This window comes from Ranitomeya imitator, chromosome 9, assembly GCF_032444005.1.
Source record: "Ranitomeya imitator isolate aRanImi1 chromosome 9, aRanImi1.pri, whole genome shotgun sequence".
Classification (NCBI taxonomy): Eukaryota; Metazoa; Chordata; class Amphibia; order Anura; family Dendrobatidae; genus Ranitomeya; species Ranitomeya imitator.
The window spans coordinates 113,687,946-113,708,547 of record NC_091290.1 but is presented as its reverse complement, the minus strand read 5'-3'; positions in this window follow the sequence as shown (position 1 = coordinate 113,708,547).

Here is a 20,602-nt window from a genome sequence, read left to right as displayed (position 1 = left end):
TGCGGTTTCTTCTGCGGATTTTCATCTGCAGTTTCCTATTGGAGCAGGTGAAAATCCGCAGAAAAGAAGTGACATGCTGCGGAATGTAATCCGCAGCGTTTCCGCGCGGATTTTTCTGCAGCATGTGCACAGCGTTTTTTGTTTCCCATAGGTTTACATTGTACTGTAAACTCATGGGAAACTGCTGCGGATCCGCAGCGGTCAAATCCGCAGCGGATCCGCAGCAAAATCCGCAAAGTGTGAACATAGCCTAATATTCCTGTGAATAGCCGCATCTCTGCAAGCAAGTTACAAGTTCTCCTGTGTATCTCTAATATTCCTGTGAATAGCCGCATCTCTGCAAGCAAGTTACAAGTTCTCCTGTGTATCTCTAATATTCCTGTGAATAGCCGCATCTCTGCAAGCAAGTTACAAGTTCTCCTGTGTATCTCTAATATTCCTGTGAATAGCCGCATCTCTGCAATCAAGTTACAAGTTCTCCTGTGTATCTCTAATATTCCTGTGAATAGCCGCATCTCTGCAAGCAAGTTACAAGTTCTCCTGTGTATCTCTAATATTCCTGTGAATAGCCGCATCTCTGCAAGCAAGTTACAAGTTCTCCTGTGTATCTCTAATATTCCTGTGAATAGCCGCATCTCTGCAAGCAAGTTACAAGTTCTCCTGTGTATCTCTAATATTCCTGTGAATAGCCGCATCTCTGCAAGCAAGTTACAAGTTCTCCTGTGTATCTCTAATATTCCTGTGAATAGCCGCATCTCTGCAAGCAAGTTACAAGTTCTCCTGTGTATCTCTAATATTCCTGTGAATAGCCGCATCTCTGCAAGCAAGTTACAAGTTCTCCTGTGTATCTCTAATATTCCTGTGAATAGCCGCATCTCTGCAAGCAAGTTACAAGTTCTCCTGTGTATCTCTAATATTCCTGTGAATAGCCGCATCTCTGCAAGCAAGTTACAAGTTCTCCTGTGTATCTCTAATATTCCTGTGAATAGCCACATTTTTGCAGTCGAGTACCAGTGTGCTGATACATCTCTGCTCTTTCTGTGTGTAGATGCACTCTGCAAGAAACATACCAATTTGCCTTTATATCTCTACTATCCCTGCATGTTACTGCACTTTATTAAGTAAGTTACAAGTTTGCCTTTATATCGCTGCTTCTCCTGTGTGTACCTGCACTCTGTAAGCAGATACCAGTTTGCCTATAAATGTCTGCTTCTCATGTGAGTAACCACATATCTGCCAACAATTACCAGTTTTTCTTTTCATCTTTGTAATTTTTTTGTGTAACTGTATTTCTGCAAGCAAGTTACCAGTTTTCCTATTCTATGCTATTCTTGAGTGTAACTGCACTCTTGCAGCAGAATGTCAGTTGCTTAAATGTCTCTGCTGGTCCTGTGCTTTCTGCATTTCTATCTTAGCTGTATCTAGTTCTGCTTGCCCGTCTGCCACCCTACATACCCTGCTGTCCTGGTCCTTGCTGATCCATGTTCCCTCCAGCAAGTCCAGCTCCACTGGATTATCGACTTCATAGAAAAAAAAAAAAAGAGAAAAAAGCAGCTCACCTGGACGATTGATGGCAGGCAGTAGCACAGGATCGTGTGGCCTCTCGTGGAAATAACAAAATAAGGGAGAGTGTGCCACGTCTTAGGTGAAAAAATATGTAGATTATTTCCAAAAATTTAAAAACGTAATTGCAAAAAATCCATGGTGATCTAAAAGCAACGCGTTTCAGAGATGTGCTCTTTTTCATCGCCTTCAGACCTCTCAGCTAAGAGACCTAGTAAGTTGAGCCTAAATCAACCAGGTGAAATAATACTTGTTAAAATATAAGCTTTAATAGATACAATGGTATACTCAAAGCACAAAAACATAAATGCATTTGGAGCACAGAAATGGACAATCAAGGTTCTTGACCCCAGATGATGTAGCCATAGATCCACATTTACCGACCACCCTCCACTGTTCTGGTTATGCCCTAATTTTCGGAGCGGTGCGTTATTCCTGGCCTTTTATTCCAAAAATGTCTGAGAAATCTGTCATCTCTCAATCCTGAAAGCTCGTATTGGGGCCCTAATCGTGAGATAAATGTGGCTCCCAGTGTGAAACCTGCACCTATGAGACGTTTTTAGAATAGTCTGTTGATATTCCATAAATGTCCCAGATTGGAGTACAACTTTAAATGTTGTCAAATTGCTGGTATCATATCCGAAATCAGGAAAATGTACCTGATCTGGCCAGTGTTTAAATATCTTGAGCATAGAGTTCCATTGAAAAAACAATGCATACAAGTTCCCACCATGATAGATGATAGATAGATAGTAGATAGATAGATAGATAATAGATAGATGATAGATAGATAGATAGATAGATAGATAGATAGATAGATAGATAGATAGATAGATAGATAGATAGATAGTAGATAATACATAGATAATAGATGGATAGATAGATGATAGATAGATAGATAGATGATAGATAGATAGATGATAGATAGATGATAGATAAATAGATAGATGATAGATAGATAGATAGATAGATAATAAATAGATAATAGATAGTAGATAATATATAGCTAATAGATAGATAGATAACAGATAGATAATATAAGTACTTTACAAGGAACATGATATATAGATAGATGATAGATAATAGATGATATATAGATGATAGATAATAGATAGATAATAGATAGATGATAGATAGTAGATAAGATATAGATAATAGATGGATAGATAATAGATGATAGATAATAGATGATAGATAATAGATAGATAATAGATAGATGATAGATAGTAGATAAGATATAGATAATAGATGGATAGATGATAGATAATAGATGATAGATAGATGATAGATAATAGATACATAGATAGATAATAGATAGATAGATAATAGATAGATGATAGATAGATAAAAATAGAAAAAAAACAAGAGCAGCACAAAAGAAAAAAAGAGTCAGGGTGCAAACCTGGCACTTGTACACATTCATTGCTTGAGAAAGGTTCACATTTTTGGACCGAAACGTGGCTGATTGGATGGGCTAATTAAATAGCTATTTTTTTCACTACAGAGATAGATAGATAGATAGATAGATAGATAGATAGATAGATAGATAGATAGATAGATAGATAGATTATAGATAATAGATATAGATAGATAATAAAGATAATAGATAGATAGATAATAGATAGATAGATAATAGATAGATAATAGATATATAGATAATAGATAGATAGATAATAGATAGATAGATAATAGATAGATAATAGATAGATGATAGATAGATAATAGATAGATAGATAATAGATAGATAATAGATAGATGATAGATAGATAATAGATAGATAATATATGGTAAGTACTTTACAAGGGACATGATAAATAGATAGACAGATAATAGGTAGATGATAGATAGATAGATAGATAATAGATGGATAATAGATAGATAGATGATAGATAATAGATAGATAGATTATATATAGATAATAGATGGATAGATAATAGATAGATGATAGATAGGTAATAAATAGATAGATAGATAGATAATAGATAGATAGGTAATAGATAGATAATAGATAGATGATAGATAATAGATAGATAATAAATAGATAATAGATAGATAGATAATAGATAGATAGATAGATAGATAATAGATAGATAGATAGATAATAAATAGATAATAGATAGATAGATGATAGATAGATAGATAGATAGATAATAGATTGATAGATAGATAATAGATAGATAATAGATTGATAGATAGATAGATAGATAACAGATAGATAATATAAGTACTTTACAAGGAACATGATAGATAGATAGATAGATAGATAGATAGATAGATGATAGATAATAGATAGATAATAGATAGTATATAATAGATAATAGAGATAGTTGATAGATATAGATAATGGATAGAAAGATAGATAATAAATAGATAGATAGTAGATAATATATAGATAATAGATGGATAGATAATAGATAGATGATAGATAGGTAATAGATAGATAGATAGATGATAGATAATAGATAGATGGTAGATAGATAGATAGGTATAGATAATAAATAGAAAGATAGATAATAAATAGATAGTAGATAATATATAGATAATAGATGGATAGATAGATAATAGATGATTGATAGATGATAGATAATAGATAGAAAATAGATAGATAATAGATAGATAATAGATAGATAGATAGATAGATAATAGATAGATAATAGATAGATAATAGCTAGATAGATAGAAGATAGATAGATAATAGATAGATAGATATATGATAGATAGATAGATAATAGATAGATAGATAGATAGATAGATAGATAGATAGATAGATAGATAATAGATAGAAGATAGATAGATAATAGATAGATAATAGATAGATAGATAGATAATAGATAGATAGATGATAGATAGATAGATAGATAATAGATAGATAATAGATAGAAGACAGATAGATAGATAATAGATAGATAGATAGATAGATAATAGATAGATAATAGATAGATGATAGATAGATAATATAAGTACTTTACAAGGGACATGATAATCTATTACTTTTGTACAGATCCTAGTCCTGTTTTCCATTTACACTGACATTAAATCTAAGATGTGCCCCATAGCCTTCCATTATTGCACGTTTAATAGGCTTTCTACAGTTTATTTTTCATTAAAACCTTTCTGCTTCCTACCCATATGTCGTGCAGCGAACCACAGATCGGACATAACCTCCCGGTGGGTGAGTAATTTACCCCCATCAAGGTGCCACCTTGAAGGCATTTGTCCACATGCCGATGGGAGCTGGGAGATTGGCTATTTTATTTATTTTTTATTTTCCATGCCATGGATTTGGCAATAAAATTAGTATAGCAGAACATTAACACATTGCTTTCCAAGGTTACCTCTCTTCAAGTGTAGTTCTACTGATGGAGCAAGACAACATTTTTTATCGCAGGCAGAAAAAAATGCTAAAAGTGTTAGCACACCACACAATACACATCGCATCCAAACCACTTGACCCATAGCGAGCAAGGCTTACTCAGGCACCGATGAAGGAACTAAGTGGTTAGCAGCAGATCCTTAAAGTCCTGTAAATTGTGAGGAAAGAAGTCAATGTCTCTGACTTGTTTTTCCAGCACATCCCATAGATAGTCGATTGGATTGAGATCTATGTAATTTGGAGTCAACACCTAGAACTCTTTGTCGTGTTTCTCAAACCATTCCTGAACATATCTTGCAGTTTGTCAGGGCTCATTGTCCAACTGAAAGAGTCCAACGCCATTAGGATATATATCGCTGCCATTAAGGTGTGTACTTGGTCTGTACGATCCTTGGGTAGGCAGTAGGTGTCAGAGAAACTTCCACATGAAGGCCAGAACCCAAGGTTTCCCAGCAGATTTCACCTCTTCTACAATGTTTCTGCTTGCAGTCTGTTCCCTCCTCCCTTTGTAAAAAATATGCTCGCTCGGCCACATTGAGCATGTATGTTTATGGTGGAGTTGGACATAATCATCTTCCACATACTTTTTCGATACGCTCTTTTTATCATCTTCCTCCTCTTTTTCAGACTCTTATAATCATCTTCCACATACTCTTTCGATACGCTCTTTTCATCATCTTCCTCCTCTTTTTCAGACTCTTATTTGCTTACTAATTCCTGCAGATCCAAGGCTTTGTCAAGGACTTGACCGAGGAAGTTATAGATATCTCCCTATGCTTCCTGTTTCAGATGGTCCAGCAGTTCCTCCCTGCAGCGCTTTTTACGCACTCCTCCTTTTTTCTTGGTTCAGCTCCGTGCCCCGTGGGACTAGTTTGTTGGAGCATCTAAAACAAGACCTGTATAGAGATATCTACAACTTCCTTCTTCGAGCCTTTGACAAAACCTTGGAGCAGCAGAAACTGGCGAATCCGAGTTGTTTAAAGAAGAAGAAGATGATGAGGTTGGGTTGGATGTAACTATTACTAACATTTATCCCATATTGTGAAGGCCAAAATGGGAAAAGAAATCAAAACGGCAGAATCACTGTTTTTCGATCACGTCACCTCCACACAAAAAATGGAATAAAAATAAATCAAAAAGGGCCTCAAAATGGCGTCAATAAAAACAACACCTCAAGCAAAAAAAAACAACCCTATCAACTGAAAAATAAAAAAAGTCATAGCTCTCAGGTGATGGAGACTGAAGCTAAGGTTTTTCGATCACGTCACCTCCACACAAAAAAATGGAATAAAAATAAATCAAAAAGGGCCTCAAAATGGCATCAATAAAAACAACACCTCAAGCAAAAAAAAAAACAACCCTATCAACTGAAAAATAAAAAAAAGATATAGCTCTCAGGTGATGGAGACTGAAGCTAAGGTAGGTCAAAAGAAGGGTGTCCTTCTAAATTAGAACTCATCCTACGTTGAAGGAAAAAATATTAAAAAGTTATGGCTCTTGGAAGGCTAGGAGGAAAAATTGACTGGATCTTTAAGGGATTAAACTACTACCAGATCCCTCTGGTGGGAAAAAGTATTGAACATGATAAAAATCAAATATATCTGTCCTCTATGTCACCATGAAATCTGCCATCAGAGGAAAGCCCCTTACTGGAAATAAGAGATTTCACTGTCTGGTGAGCTTTAGAGCCCACGTGTAGCTGGAATGCGCCAAAAACACAGTTATTCTGGATCCCCCAAGAAGAAAATGTCATCCTAACCAACTATCCTAAGATAACATAATAAACCAAAGATCCCAAAAGTTCCAAATATATATAACAAGTTGTATGACTAGAATCCTAATTATATCTCTGAGGGAATGTGAAAGACAACGGGATCTTATCCCTGTAACATCTACTTGGTAACAAAGAAGAAAATGTTTTATGCAATTTCTCCTCCAACGCGCCCGTATCGATCACAAAAGCCGACATCAGACGGGCTTAAACGACAGTAACATTTGTATCTGTAAATGGCGTCGGTGTGTCCCCTAAAATCACCTATTTCCATACTACTGCTTGTTTAACTTTGCCAGGCCTGTAGCCGGGAGCAATTTATAGGCTCCTAACTCCCTTTTTCCCACTGTCGGTGCCCCCACGAGACAAGGAGCCATACCAGCTCGGAGGCATCTCTTCAAATCTGACAGATGCAATTAGCGAGTCAATCTAGGGGAGAGTGGGGGGCTGTCAGTCCCGGAATTGCACATGCACATTTTATTGTGAGTCAGTTCACACGGAAAGTGTGTTAATTGTGGCGACATAAACACCTCTGGCTGTAAAAGACACAGGGAAGTGTTATTAGCAAAGTGGCAATCGGAACATATTTTTTTTAAAGTTATTTATAATTAGCGGTGATGAGATTATTAGGTTACATTTTAATAATAATGAGCCTCGTAAAGGCGTTATTATTTTATGGTAGTGCCGTTTCATATATCGGTGGGTCTACACAACCATTGGCCACCGCTCCTCCGCGGAACGTGACCACCGGACGTAGATCCTTGGTACGACTCGATCACTTCTTCTTTTTCTTCTGCTGATTTTGCTTCTTATAAACTATTGCCATGCTTCTCACTTTACTTTCTTGAAATATTAAGTCCCTGAAGTATATCTGTGTTTTCCTGTCAACTCCCCGTGGAGTATTCGTTACAGAAAAGAGTTGATCTTTTGGTGTCAATGTGTAACGCAGACACTGCAGATATAGAAACAGAATTTGACGATGGGAAGGAAACAAATGGCAAGTCTGACGCTTTTCACCAGCCTTTTGAATCTTAAAATGTCTTACTGTCTGCGCTGTCAATAGTCGGATTTCTAGCGGTGTGTTTTACTGAACTCAGGACATATACACGAGGCTTATTAGCTGCGAATAGGAAAATAGTCATTATACTTTCTAATAAACCTGTGTGTTTCCGAAGGTTTAAAGTCAGCGAAGATTAACTGAAAAAAACACTCCAAAAGTAGAGTTGAGCGAATACGTTCGGAATCGCTCGCCAAATTTGAATTTGCCAGATTCGTGCCATATTTGTCACAGGGTTTCCACAACAGAGAGGAGCTAGAAGACCGCGGCGTCTGATTGCTCCCACTCACGCGCTGAGAAGAAGCACGTCTCCTTCATTATAACGGTGTTCATTTCTTATGGTAGAATAGGGGTTAATCAGCCATGTTGGAGAGCCCTGAGCTGAGCTTAGCCACTCTTGTTCAGTTAAAATAATCTGGGCTCTGTTACAAATCCTTGTCAGAGCTAGCATTTGCTGTATGGCTTCAGGAGGGAGGGGAGATCTTATGAGGAGAGTTGAAGGAGTTATTAGTGACTGTTGCTTGGTTTGTATGCGTGGGAACTCCCTATCCTGCTCTATTTTGGTTTATTCCCCTACCTTCACCCCCCGGTGCATTCCTTTATTATATGTGAGTGAATATTTTGTATGCCTTGATTTTTCTGTTAACCCTTGTTTGGTTATCCTTCTTTGTCGGGTTGGTGTACCACAGTGCACAGTAGCGCCACTCTTCCCTGATTGGGTGAAAACAGATGGAGGGCTAACTCAGGAGACATGGCAAGGGTGGAGACCCCGGCATCTTCACCTTTGGAAGTACCCGGCATCTTCACCTTTGGAAGTATCCCGGGGAATAGGACGAACTAGGGTGCCTCCTAGAGATAGGGACGGGAAGGAGCCCCTGGTCCCAGATCACCCAACAGCTGTTCCGTGACAATATTGGTACCCCATTCAAGCCAAATTTATGTTTGATGATCGGCTCTCAACATATTCGTTCATTTCTACTCCCATTGACTCCAATGACATTTGGCTGTGTTAGGCGAATATTGCAAATACAATATTCGCCACCGATCATAATCGGAATCGAATTTTGAAAAATTCGCTAACTCTATCCAAAAGTACGGAGTAAAACGAGGTGAAAATACATTATTTATATAATTATCAGTGGATTTGTGCCCAACACTGCTAAGAGCTCCATGATTGGAGTCCTTCTTATATGCAATTACCTTATTTTCCATATAACTAGGGGGAAAATACTACTATGAAATCAGGAACAGCGTATGTTTTGGTTTTCACCAGTTTGGCTTCCAACACACTTTGGTTTTTTTTGCTTTTTTTGTTTGCTGTTGATTCTTTTTGGGGCTTAAAAAAATGCCCGGATTTACATGTGTTTTGCAAAATTTTTGGGTGGTGTTTTTATATTCTTTATAGATTTGTTAAAATGTATTTTGGTTGTACACTTTTTCTTCTCATAATCTATGGTAAAGTGCACCAAAAAATGTTCTAAAAGGTAAAAAACACAACACAAAAAGAGATAACTTTTTCTTTGCTCGTTTAATATTTCCCAATTCACATGTACATGCTAAGCGCCTGCTACCCTTTTTTAATAGTTGAATGTCTAGTTGATGTCAGTGAGTCAGCCAGCTATCAATCAAAAGAGGGAGGCAGGCTCTAGGGACATGAATGACCTAGGAAGCAGACTTTTTTTTTTGTAAGTGCTTTGGGCGGGCAAAGCACTTAATGCTTCATTTGCATATGTATTAAACTGTATATTTCTCTAGAATGACACAAGAGACAGCAAATAGAAAGGTATCAATGCATTTGTCTTTCAGAGATCTACATAAGCATATAAATGGTTAAAGGGGGATTAAACTTGCTGGCAGACTCCCTTTAATATCCTTGTTATTGATTGGACTTGAAATGTTCCATTATACCTACAGTTATATATATATATATATATATATATATATATATATATATATATATATATATATATATATATATATATATATATATATATATAATATAACTGTAGGTATAGTGGAACATTTCAAGTCCAATCAATAACAAGGATATTGTATATATATATACAGGCTCGGACTGGCCCACCAGGGAACCGGAGGATCCTCCGGTGGGCCCTGGCACTGACACCTGCTGGCAGGGCCTCCCCCCGCTCCAGGGCCTCCCCCCGCTCCAGGGCCCCCTCCCCCGCCGCCGCCCGCCTTGAATACTCACCCTGCTCCAGCGATGGTCTCAGCGTCTGCATTGCAGCTCGTCCTGAACGAGCTGTCACGTGACACCGCTCATTAAGAACATGAATATGCGCATATTCATGATCTTAATGAATGGTGTCACATGACCGCTCAAGCAGGAAGAAGGTGCTGCGCCGGCGCCGCCGCCTGGAGTCGGGACAGAGCGCGAGGGATGTCGGCACGGCCGTGCAGTGCGACAGGTGAGTATGAGGGCCGGAGGGACGGGGGTACGGGGGATGAAGGAGGACATAAGCCGGCGCGCCAAGCAGGAGCGGGTGCGGGTGCGGAGAGATAAGCCTGCATACAGGGGGGAATATGAGCCATGCAGGGGGGAATATGATATGAGCCATGCAGGGGGGAATATAAGCCATGCAGGGGGGAATATGAGCCATACAGGGGGGAATATGAGCCATGCAGGGGGGAATATGAGCCATGCAGGGGGGAATATGATATGAGCCATGCAGGGGGGAATATGAGCCATACAGGGGGGAATATGAGCCATGCAGGGGGGAATATGAGCCATGCAGGGGGGAATATAAGCCATGCAGAGGGGAATATGAGCCATACAGGGGGGAATATGAGCCATGCAGGGGGGAATATGAGCCATGCAGGGGGGAATATGAGCCATGCAGGGGGGAATATGAGCCATGCAGGGGGGAATATGAGCCATGCAGGGGGGAATATGAGCCACGCAGGGGGGAATATCAGCCATGCATACAGGGGGGAATATGAGCCATGCAGGGGGGAATATGAGCCATGCATACAGGGGGGAATATGAGCCATGCAGGGGGGACTATGAGCCATGCATACAGGGGTGGAAAATGAGCCTTGCATACAGGGGGGAATATAAGCCATGCTTACAGGGGGGGGATATGAGCCATGCATACAGGGGGGGGTCATTATACAGTATTGAGCATCATGTGTGGCCGTTATACAGTATGGAGCATCATGTGTGGCCATTATACAGTATTGAGTATCATGTGCGGTCATTATACAGTATGGAGCATCATGTGTGGCTGTTATACAGTATGGAGCATCATGTGTGGCCATTATACAGTATTGAGCATCATGTGCGGTCATAATACAGTATGGAGCATCATGTGTGGCCATTATACAGTATGGAGCACTGTGTGGCCATTATACAGTATGGAGCATCATGTGTGGCCATTATACAGTATGGAGCATCATGTGTGGCCATTATACAGTATGGAGCATCATGTGTGGCCATTATACAGTATGGAGCATCATGTCCGGCCATTATACAGTATGGAGCATCATGTGTGGCCATTATACAGTATTGAGCATCATGTGTGGCCATTATACAGTATGGAGCATCATGTGTGGCCATTATACAGTATGGAGCATCATGTGTGGCCATTATACAGTATGGAGCACTGTGTGGCCATATTTTTTTGTTATAATTATTGTATATAAAACAGTGTGATCAGCAGTGCTAAATGGCTGCGGTTGGGACGTGGATATGGGTGTGACTAGTTGTGAAATGGGTCTGGTCAGAGGCGTGGCCTAAAATTTGCCGCGGCGCACTACGCGCGCCGCAAACTTAATACCTCCTTCCCTTCAAAAGTTGGGAGGTATGGCACCACATTTGCCAGATCACGGCAAGTGCCGCAAATCCCATAGGGAATGAATGAGGCCGAACGCAGTGTTGCTGTAAGTGATCCGTTACGCGGCACATGCAGAAAAACTGCCCGATCTGCTGCAAAAGGCGACTTTCACATCAGCGATTCTTGCCAAAGTCACTGCTGATAGTGTCATACTCACCAAAAGGGGAGGCAGCGCTAAAAGTGCCTAGGGCAGCAGAAACTCTAAATACGGCCCTGGGGGGCTACATTATATTCTGTGGGGGGACTGCATTATACTCAAGGTACTACATTATATTATGGGGGGCTACATCATACTATGTGAGGGGTTACAGTATACTCTATGGGGGGCTGCATTATATTCTGTGGTGGGGCTGCATTATTCTCTCAGGGGACTACATAATATTATGGGGGCTGCATCATACTCTATGAGGGGGCTACAGTATACTCTATGGGGGGGCTGCATTATATTCTGTGGTGGAACTGCATTCTCTCAGAGGACTACATTATATTCTGTGGTGGGTGGCATTACACTATATGGGGGGGGGGCTGCATTATACCCTATGGGGTGCTACATTATATTCTATGGTGGGGACTGCGTCATACCTGAGAGGGTTGCATTATATTTTGTGGGGTGCTGCATTATATTCTATGAGAGGGGACTGCATTATATTTTATGAGGGGGCTACATTATATTCTGTGAGGGGGCTACCCCAACCCTTGCGACATTATTAAGACGTGAACTACCTTATATTATACCCTGATATTAGCGCTTTTTACCGCACAATTGGTGGTCTTGTATCTATTTCTATGTAGCTACATAGTGGGCCCCAAGAATGATTTTCTCTGGTGGGCCCAAGGTGCTCCAGTCCGACACTGTATATATATATATATATATATATATATATATAGAAAAAAATCGGAACAGCATCTACGGAATACCTTAATGCAGTGCAAAGCTTTCCCAGCCAGTAATCCAATGGCTTCCAACAATAAGGAAAAAGGATTGTTGTATCCGAAACGTCGCCACGCCATTCAGGCAATAAAGTCCACTTTTTTCTTTATTTTTTGTGCTGCTTTTCTTATTTTATATATATATATATATATATATATATATATATATATATATATATATATATATATATAAATGAAAGCAAACAGAAAAATATTGTAATGCGTTCTTTTTAACCAAGATACTCTTAATACGAGATCACACAGGGGCAGAAATGCAGGATCGTGTTCCTGATGAAGTTCTGGGGTGCGTGAAAACCAAATAACAAAATAAATGGAGTCCAATAGAGAAAAACTCTTGAAGACAAAGAGAAGTGTGAACGCTTAAGGCAGAATTCATATATTTACGGATAGTTTTATATATATATTGCTTTCCAAACTCGTTGAGCGAGAAAGATAAAGACAAGAACACATTGATAGTTACAGTCTCTCCGGTATAAAACGTAAAACAAAAAAAAAAAATGTGAAAATCAGCGCTATAAAAAGGTCATACAGTTTTGACAAAACGTTAAAGATATTTTCTCACCTCCCTATTCAGCGCTAATTTATTCTTAAATATGATGTTTCACGCTTTGTAGATCGGCACATTGTAGGATTGTGACTGGTAAAACCTAATAGCCATTCAAGGTTGTGAGCTGTGATGATGGAGCCTTTAAAAAAGTGCATTGATGGAGGATACCTACTCCCAGACCGTTTTCTCCTAGTGTAAGAATCTATGTCAATTCTTCCTGACTTTTTTTTTGTAGAAGTTAAACATTTTAGATGTCATGACATATATATGACACGAGTCCAAGTAATAACCAGAGTAGAAGGACAGCATCCAAACTTGAAAAATTACGGTGCAATGTTTCGACAATACAAATTTTTGTCAGGCTTATAATATCCAAAAATTTGCACTGTGTTTGGCAGAACAAAAGAATTGTTATTACTTCACTGAAGTTTGGATGCTGTCCTTTTACTCTATAGCTATAGTGACCGAGTGAGCTGATTGGATTTTAGGACGTGGCATCTGTCTGTAGGTATGATGACCTGGTCTCCTGGATGTCCCTGATGAGTGCTATGGGCAAATTTCTACATTATAAGTCTAAGTAATGTCCATTTTCATAGGACTCAACAGTACAACATGCTAACACAACGTGGAATGAGATGGTGATATAAGTAATATAAACGAGTAAAAATAAATCAACACAACAACAATGTCATCAAACGGATACTCGATGGCAATAAGTGTATGTGAGATATAGGGTAGATCAGCTTAGAAGCCGTCTTGTCACATCATGCTCGCCGAGCCATAGCATCACGGACCAGATTTCAGCGAGGCGGCTCGATGAAGGACTCTCAGGGCAGCTCCAGAGTCATAATGAACAAACGAAGGGTGTCTGTGTTCTGGGAGGGGGTCTCCTTGTGAGAACAGAGGGTTTGAGACACAAACAGTATCAGCATTCAGTAGCAATGCGACTTTCTCCATGATCACAGGGGTCATTTTTCCAAGGAAACACATGACGTGATCAAAATCAATCAGGTTATGATTTGTGGTCCTTCAGAAGGTCCCTGGAGAACTCTCTGTAAAATATTATATAGACAGATAAAATGTCGGCGTTTTTACAGTGGATGTTCTACTTTGTATGTCATGACGTTAGGAATGGGAATTTTCTGGTGTAAGGTCACCTTTCGAGCTGTGGAATAGTTATACCAAAGACCTGCAAGGTTCTAAGAAATATCAACTTACAATACCATGGAGGAAAGGGATCGGTAATAAGAATGGAGCCCCTCAAAAATTAAAAATTGCAGCCAAACTGCTGCCTGGGAACTTGATCTTGAATTCTCTGCTCTGTATATTGGTGTTGATAAGTCTCCTCAAATTATGAGACATGAGTCAGTACAAAATTGTACAAAATAAATATGTATAAAACATCTCAAAAGATTAGCATTTATATCCTAGATTAAAGTCATTAATGTACCAAGATATGTTATGACAAAATTCACAAGAATACTGATTCACTTACAAAAGAATGCTCATTGTTATATTCCCACCCCATAATAAGATCTGCATGGCTCTCGGGAAATTCCTTAGTGGGTCCAAATGGTGAGAAAAAGGATTCCTAGTGGTCCCAGTTGTGAGTGGAATCTGCAGTGTGTGGGTTAGGCTCACCAGGTAAGGTGGATTCACAAATCCACAGGTCAGGGTAGACACATGGACGCATGGCATTGGCACAGCAGGCTGGAAAAAGAGGTGAACTCTAGAAACGACTATTGGAAGCAGCAAACCTAAAAGTCAATATGAACCCTTTAACGAGCCTTGCCACATGACGTAGGATTAAAGCCAAATGAGAATATCAATTTACAAACACATGTTTTGGAGTGTTGCCCCTTCTCAGTGCAAAGAAAGTGATCTGATTTGGATTTTTGAGAGGCAAGTTGCCAGATGATGCAAATTTCCCAGCATTATAAAAAGCCAGCCTCCTCTAACCTTGTGCCAAAAAAAACAGCAGCCATGCATTCTTCTAAGCAGCTGTCTAGCACTCTGAAAAGGAAAATGGTGGAGACCAACAAAGCAGGAGAAGGCTATAAGAAGATAGCAAAGCGTTTTCAAGTTGCCCTTTCCTAAGTAACAAATGACAGTTACCAGGAACAGTGGAGGTCAAGACAAAGACTGGAAGACCAATCAAGATATCAGTGAGAGCTGCTCTTAGGATTGGTAGAGAGGCATATCAGAACCCACGCTTGGCCACAAAAGACCTTCAGAAAGATTTAGCAAACTCTGGAGTTGTGGTGTATTGTTCTACTGTTCAGGGACACCTGCAGAAATATGGCCTTCATGGAAGAGTCATCAGAAGAAAACCTCTGTTGCGTCCTCACCATAAAATTCAGCATGAGAAGAATGTAAAAGAACATCTAAACAAGCCTGATGCATTTTGGAAACAAGTCCTCTGAGCCAATAAGATTAAGATAGAACTCTTTGGTCACAATGATCAAAGATGTGTGTGGAGTAAAAAGGGCACAGAATTTCAGGAAAAGAACATCTCACCAACCATTAAGAATGGGGGTGGATCAATCATGCTTAGAGTTGTGTTGCAGCCAGTGACACGGGGAACATTTCATGGGTAGTGGGAAGAATGGATTCAAGGAAATTTCAACAAATTTTTGATGAAAACATAACAACATCTGTAAAGAAGTTGGAGTTGAAAAGAGGATTGCTTCTACAAATGGATAATGATCCTAAACACACGTCAAAATCCACAATAGACTACCTCAAAAGGTGGAAGCTGAAGGTTTTACAATGGCCCTCACAGTCCCCTGATCTGAACATCACTGAAAATCTGTGGCTAAACCTCAAAACAGCAGTGCATGCAAGACGACCCAGGAATCTCACAGAACCAGAAGGATTTTCCAAGGAAGAATGGATTAAAATCCCTCAAAATTTTTAAAATGTATAAGGTGAAAATATATGCATATTTTTTCCTTAAAATACAAAGGAAACGCGTCATCTTTAACTTTAGGCCTATTAAAGATCATTTCATCTTCAAATTGTGTAACTGTTCACAATAACAGTAATTTTGACCAGGTGTGCCTAGACTTTTACGTGCCAATGTAGTAGAGTCAGATCCTATCCTATGTATTAAAGCATCTAATAATCGTGTGCAAAAGTGATTGTGAAAAGAATGGGAACAGGGTCAGCTGTGATGTTGCCTATTGTGATTGGTGGATACTTTATAGCTGTTACTTGTCATTGTAATCCTGCCTCTAATGATAATGGACCTGCTGAAAACTCTTCCTTAAAGGATAGGAAGTATGAGTCTAAAAATTACCCCAGTGCGGAAATTGCAAGATTACTCATTTGAGTTTTTAACAAAGATTATGATATGAAAAAAATACCCAAAATTAAAAACAAACAAACCGTGATTTAACCAATAGGTCATTTTCTGATGATAGCTTCCCTTTAAGTCCATGAGGTCAGACCTGTAGTCAGAAAATGTATAATAAAACAACCCTACACCCTGGAATGTAAAAGTGACTATAGATTTCTCATAACACTTATAAAGAAAAAAGTTTATGCTCAACAAAAAGGAAGAAAATTGATAAAAAAAATTAGGCATACATGACAAAATAATAATTAAAAACAGGACCAAAATGGATGATGTGAAAACATCAACAGGGACCACTAACCGGTCAGGCTCTCTTATCTGCATAGCTCCCCTGCTACCTGCACTCCGCACTTTGATATGATTTCATGTCACATTTCATTATTGAAAAAATTGCACATCAAGAAGGATCTGGGTGAGTGCTCCAATTCTTTCAATTTCTCATGATTTACCTTGATGATACCTATGTGAGTGCACCACCCTACAGACACCCTAAGGAGGCCTACTGAGGTGTGAACCAGAGAACATTGCTTGATTCCAGAAACTGGTGCCTAATTCTTTTTTTTTTTCAAATAAACAATGAACTGAGCTGTACTGCACAGCTCCAATGGGTAGTCGATGCTATCGGATACTGCACATCAGCTCCTATTCTCTTGTATAGGAGCAGATCTGCTGTCCTTGGCAGCAGTCTCCGGTAAGAAGAGGCTGCTCACACTGAATGGGCTGGAGATACCAGCAGTGCCATGGTAAGAAGAGGCTCCTCACACTTAATGGACTGGAGAAGCTAGCAGTGCTGCAGTAAGAATAGGCTGCTCACACTGAATGGGCTGGAGATACCAGCAGTGCCATGGTAAGAAGAGGCTCCTCACACTTAATGGACTGGAGAAACTAGCAGTGCTGCGGTAAGAAGAGGCTGCTCACATTGCTGTCCATCATGTCTAACTGATATTATACAGGAGATACCAGGGGAGCTGCGTAAGAATAAGCCACACACACTGTTATCTATCATGTCTTTCTGGTCTAATATGAGAAAAAGCAGGGATGCTGAAGTAAGAAGAGGCTGCTCACATGGCTGTCCATCCTGTCTATCTGATCTAATACTGGAGATACTAGGTGTGCTGAGATGAGAAGAGGCTGCTCACACTGCTGTCCAACCTGCCTATCTGATCCAATACTGGAGATATCAGGGGTGCTGAGATGAGAAGAGTCTGCTCACACTGCTGTTCACCCTGTCTATGTAATCCAATAATGGAGATACCAGGGGTGTTAAGGTAAGAAGAGGCTGCTCACACTGCTGTCCATCTGATCTAATACTGTAGATACTAGGTGTGCTAATATGAGAAGAGGCTGCTCACACTGCTGTCCACCCTGTCTATCTGATCTAATACTGGAAATACCAGGTGGGCCGAGGTAAGAAAAGTCTGCTCACACTGCTGTCCACCCTGACTATTTCATCTAATGCTGGAGATATCTGATTTGCTGAGGTAAGAAGAGGCTGCGCACACTGCTGTCCACCCTGTGTAACTGAACAAATAATGGAGATACCAGGGGTGCTGAGGTAAGAAGAGTCTGATCACACTGCTGTTCATCCTGTCTATCTGATCTAATACTGAAGATACCAGGGGTGCTGAGGTAAGAAAAGGCTGATCACACTGCTGTTCATCTGATCTAATACTGTAGATACTAGGTGTGCTAAAATGAGAAGAGGCTGCTCACACTACTGTCCACCCTGTCTATATGATCTAATACTGGAGATACCAAGGGTGCTGAGGTAAGAAGAGGCTGCTCACACTGCTATCCACCCTGTCTTATCTGATCTAATACTGAAGATACCAGGGGTGCTGAGGTAAGAAGAGGCTGATCACACTGCTGTTCATCTGATCTAATACTGTAAATACTAGGTGTGCTAAAATGAGAAGAGGCTGCTCACACTGCCGTCCACCCTGCCTATCTGATCTAATACTGGAGATACCAAGGGTGCTGAGATGAGAAGAGGCTGCTGACACTGCTGTCCACCCTGTCTTATCTGCTCTAATACTGGAGATACCAGGGGTGCTGAGGTAAGAAGAGGCTGCTGACGCTGCTGTCCACCCTGTCTATCTGATCTAATACTGGCGATACCAGGGGTGCTGAGGTAAGAAGAGGCTGCTCACACTGCTATCCACCCTGTCTATCCGATCTAATGCTGAGTGATGCTGTGACCTGGAGATAACCTATACCACGTACTTTGAAGCTATCACCAGGCCCCATCAGTGGAGCTTCCTACTGCACATCATTTGTCCTATTAACATTCTGGGACATGTTTCTGTCATACAGTGGTCATTTTAATGTAGAATAGTGATTAGCTCCCTAGACAACAAGAGTGATTTGCTAATTAAAGGTACTTAAGAATTTATATATAATTTAATTTTCTTTATTTTTTTTTCTATTCCTAGAGAACCCCTTTAGGGACTGGAGTAACATAATTAAGGGGTTAATGTATAAAAAATGATGTAAAAAAAAATAAAGTAAAAATGATTGTTTTCTTGATTAATTAAGAAACATTTGCCTGCTATAATTGGGCAGTTAATCCAGCAACATGTACGATACTGAACTTAATCCCTGATAGAGGAAGAATATTAATCTTTAAACTGTAATGCTGGATTCAGCGGAGGAACATCACACATCGCTAATTAACTGATCTGCTCCAGGAAGGGGATGCCAGATGCATGTTGAAATGTATGCACAATGTTAAATGTCTGCGCTCTATCATTGCTAGCTAAGAGAGATACATAATCGAGGTATGCAACGTGTTTCGCTCAGCAGGAGCACAGCCTGGGCAAACAAGTATTACCTCCAATAATTAGTACAATCAAATATATTCAACTAGAGAAGTGAGAATAAGCCATATGCTTCACCTCCGATTACCAAGAAAGCGCATTTGTTTAACTTTTCGTCTCATTTTCCATTTACGCTTGCCCGTGGTCACGCTCTTTTTATGAGTTTATTGAGAAAAAGGAAACTTCAACTGATCTTGATTTTGGAGTCTTATTCAGACGAGTGCAATGCTGTAATGCTAACCCAAATACGGCAGTGCACAGCATTTCTGACCATATTTAGTACTGTAATATAGGCATTGGTACAGTTGTTTGTGCGATCTTTTAGGTGCATATTTACATCTTTTTGTCAGTTTTTTACATCTTGTAGGACTGTTTGTGGTTGTTTTTTTTACTTTAACGATGGTAACCAGGGTAAACATCGGGTTACTAAGCGCGGCCCTGCACTTAGTAACCCGATGTTTACCCTGGTTACCGGCATCGTTGGTCGCTGGAGAGCCGGATCGTTGTCGGTATCGCTGCAGCGTCGCTTAGTGTGACGGTACCTTTAATGCCATTCAGACATTCAGCTCTGTCATGATCCCAATGGCAGGGGATCACAAAAGGACAAGCACAAAAACAAAACAAGCTCTAGGGTGATGGAACCTGAGCTGACCGCGATCCTGAACCTAAACACACAACTAGCAGTAGCCGGGGAACGTGCCTACGATGATTCCTAGACGTCTCGCGCCAGCCGAAGGATTAACTTCCCCTATAAGAAGAAACACAGACCTCACTTGCCTCCAGAGAAACACCCCACAGAAATAGCAGCCCCCCACATGTAATAACGGTGAAATGAGAGGAAAGCACATACGTAGTTATAGTTACATAGTTACATAGTTACATAGTTTTTAAGGTTGAAGGAGGACTATATGTCCATCTAGTTCAACCCATAGCTTAACCTAACATGCCCTAACATGTTGATCCAGAGGAAGGCAAAAAAAACCCATGTGGCAAAGAGTAAGCTCCACATTGGGGAAAAAAAATTCCTTCCCGACTCCACATACGGCAATCAGACTAGTTCCCTGGATCAACGCCCTATCAAGGAATCTAGTGTATATACCCTGTAACATTATACTTTTCCAGAAAGGTATCCAGTCCCCTCTTAAATTTAAGTAATGAATCACTCATTACAACATCATACGGCAGAGAGTTCCATAGTCTCACTGCTCTTACAGTAAAGAATCCGCGTCTGTTATTATGCTTAAACCTTTTTTCCTCCAACCGCAGAGGATGCCCCCTTGTCCCTGTTTCAGGTCTATGATTAAAAAGATCATCAGAA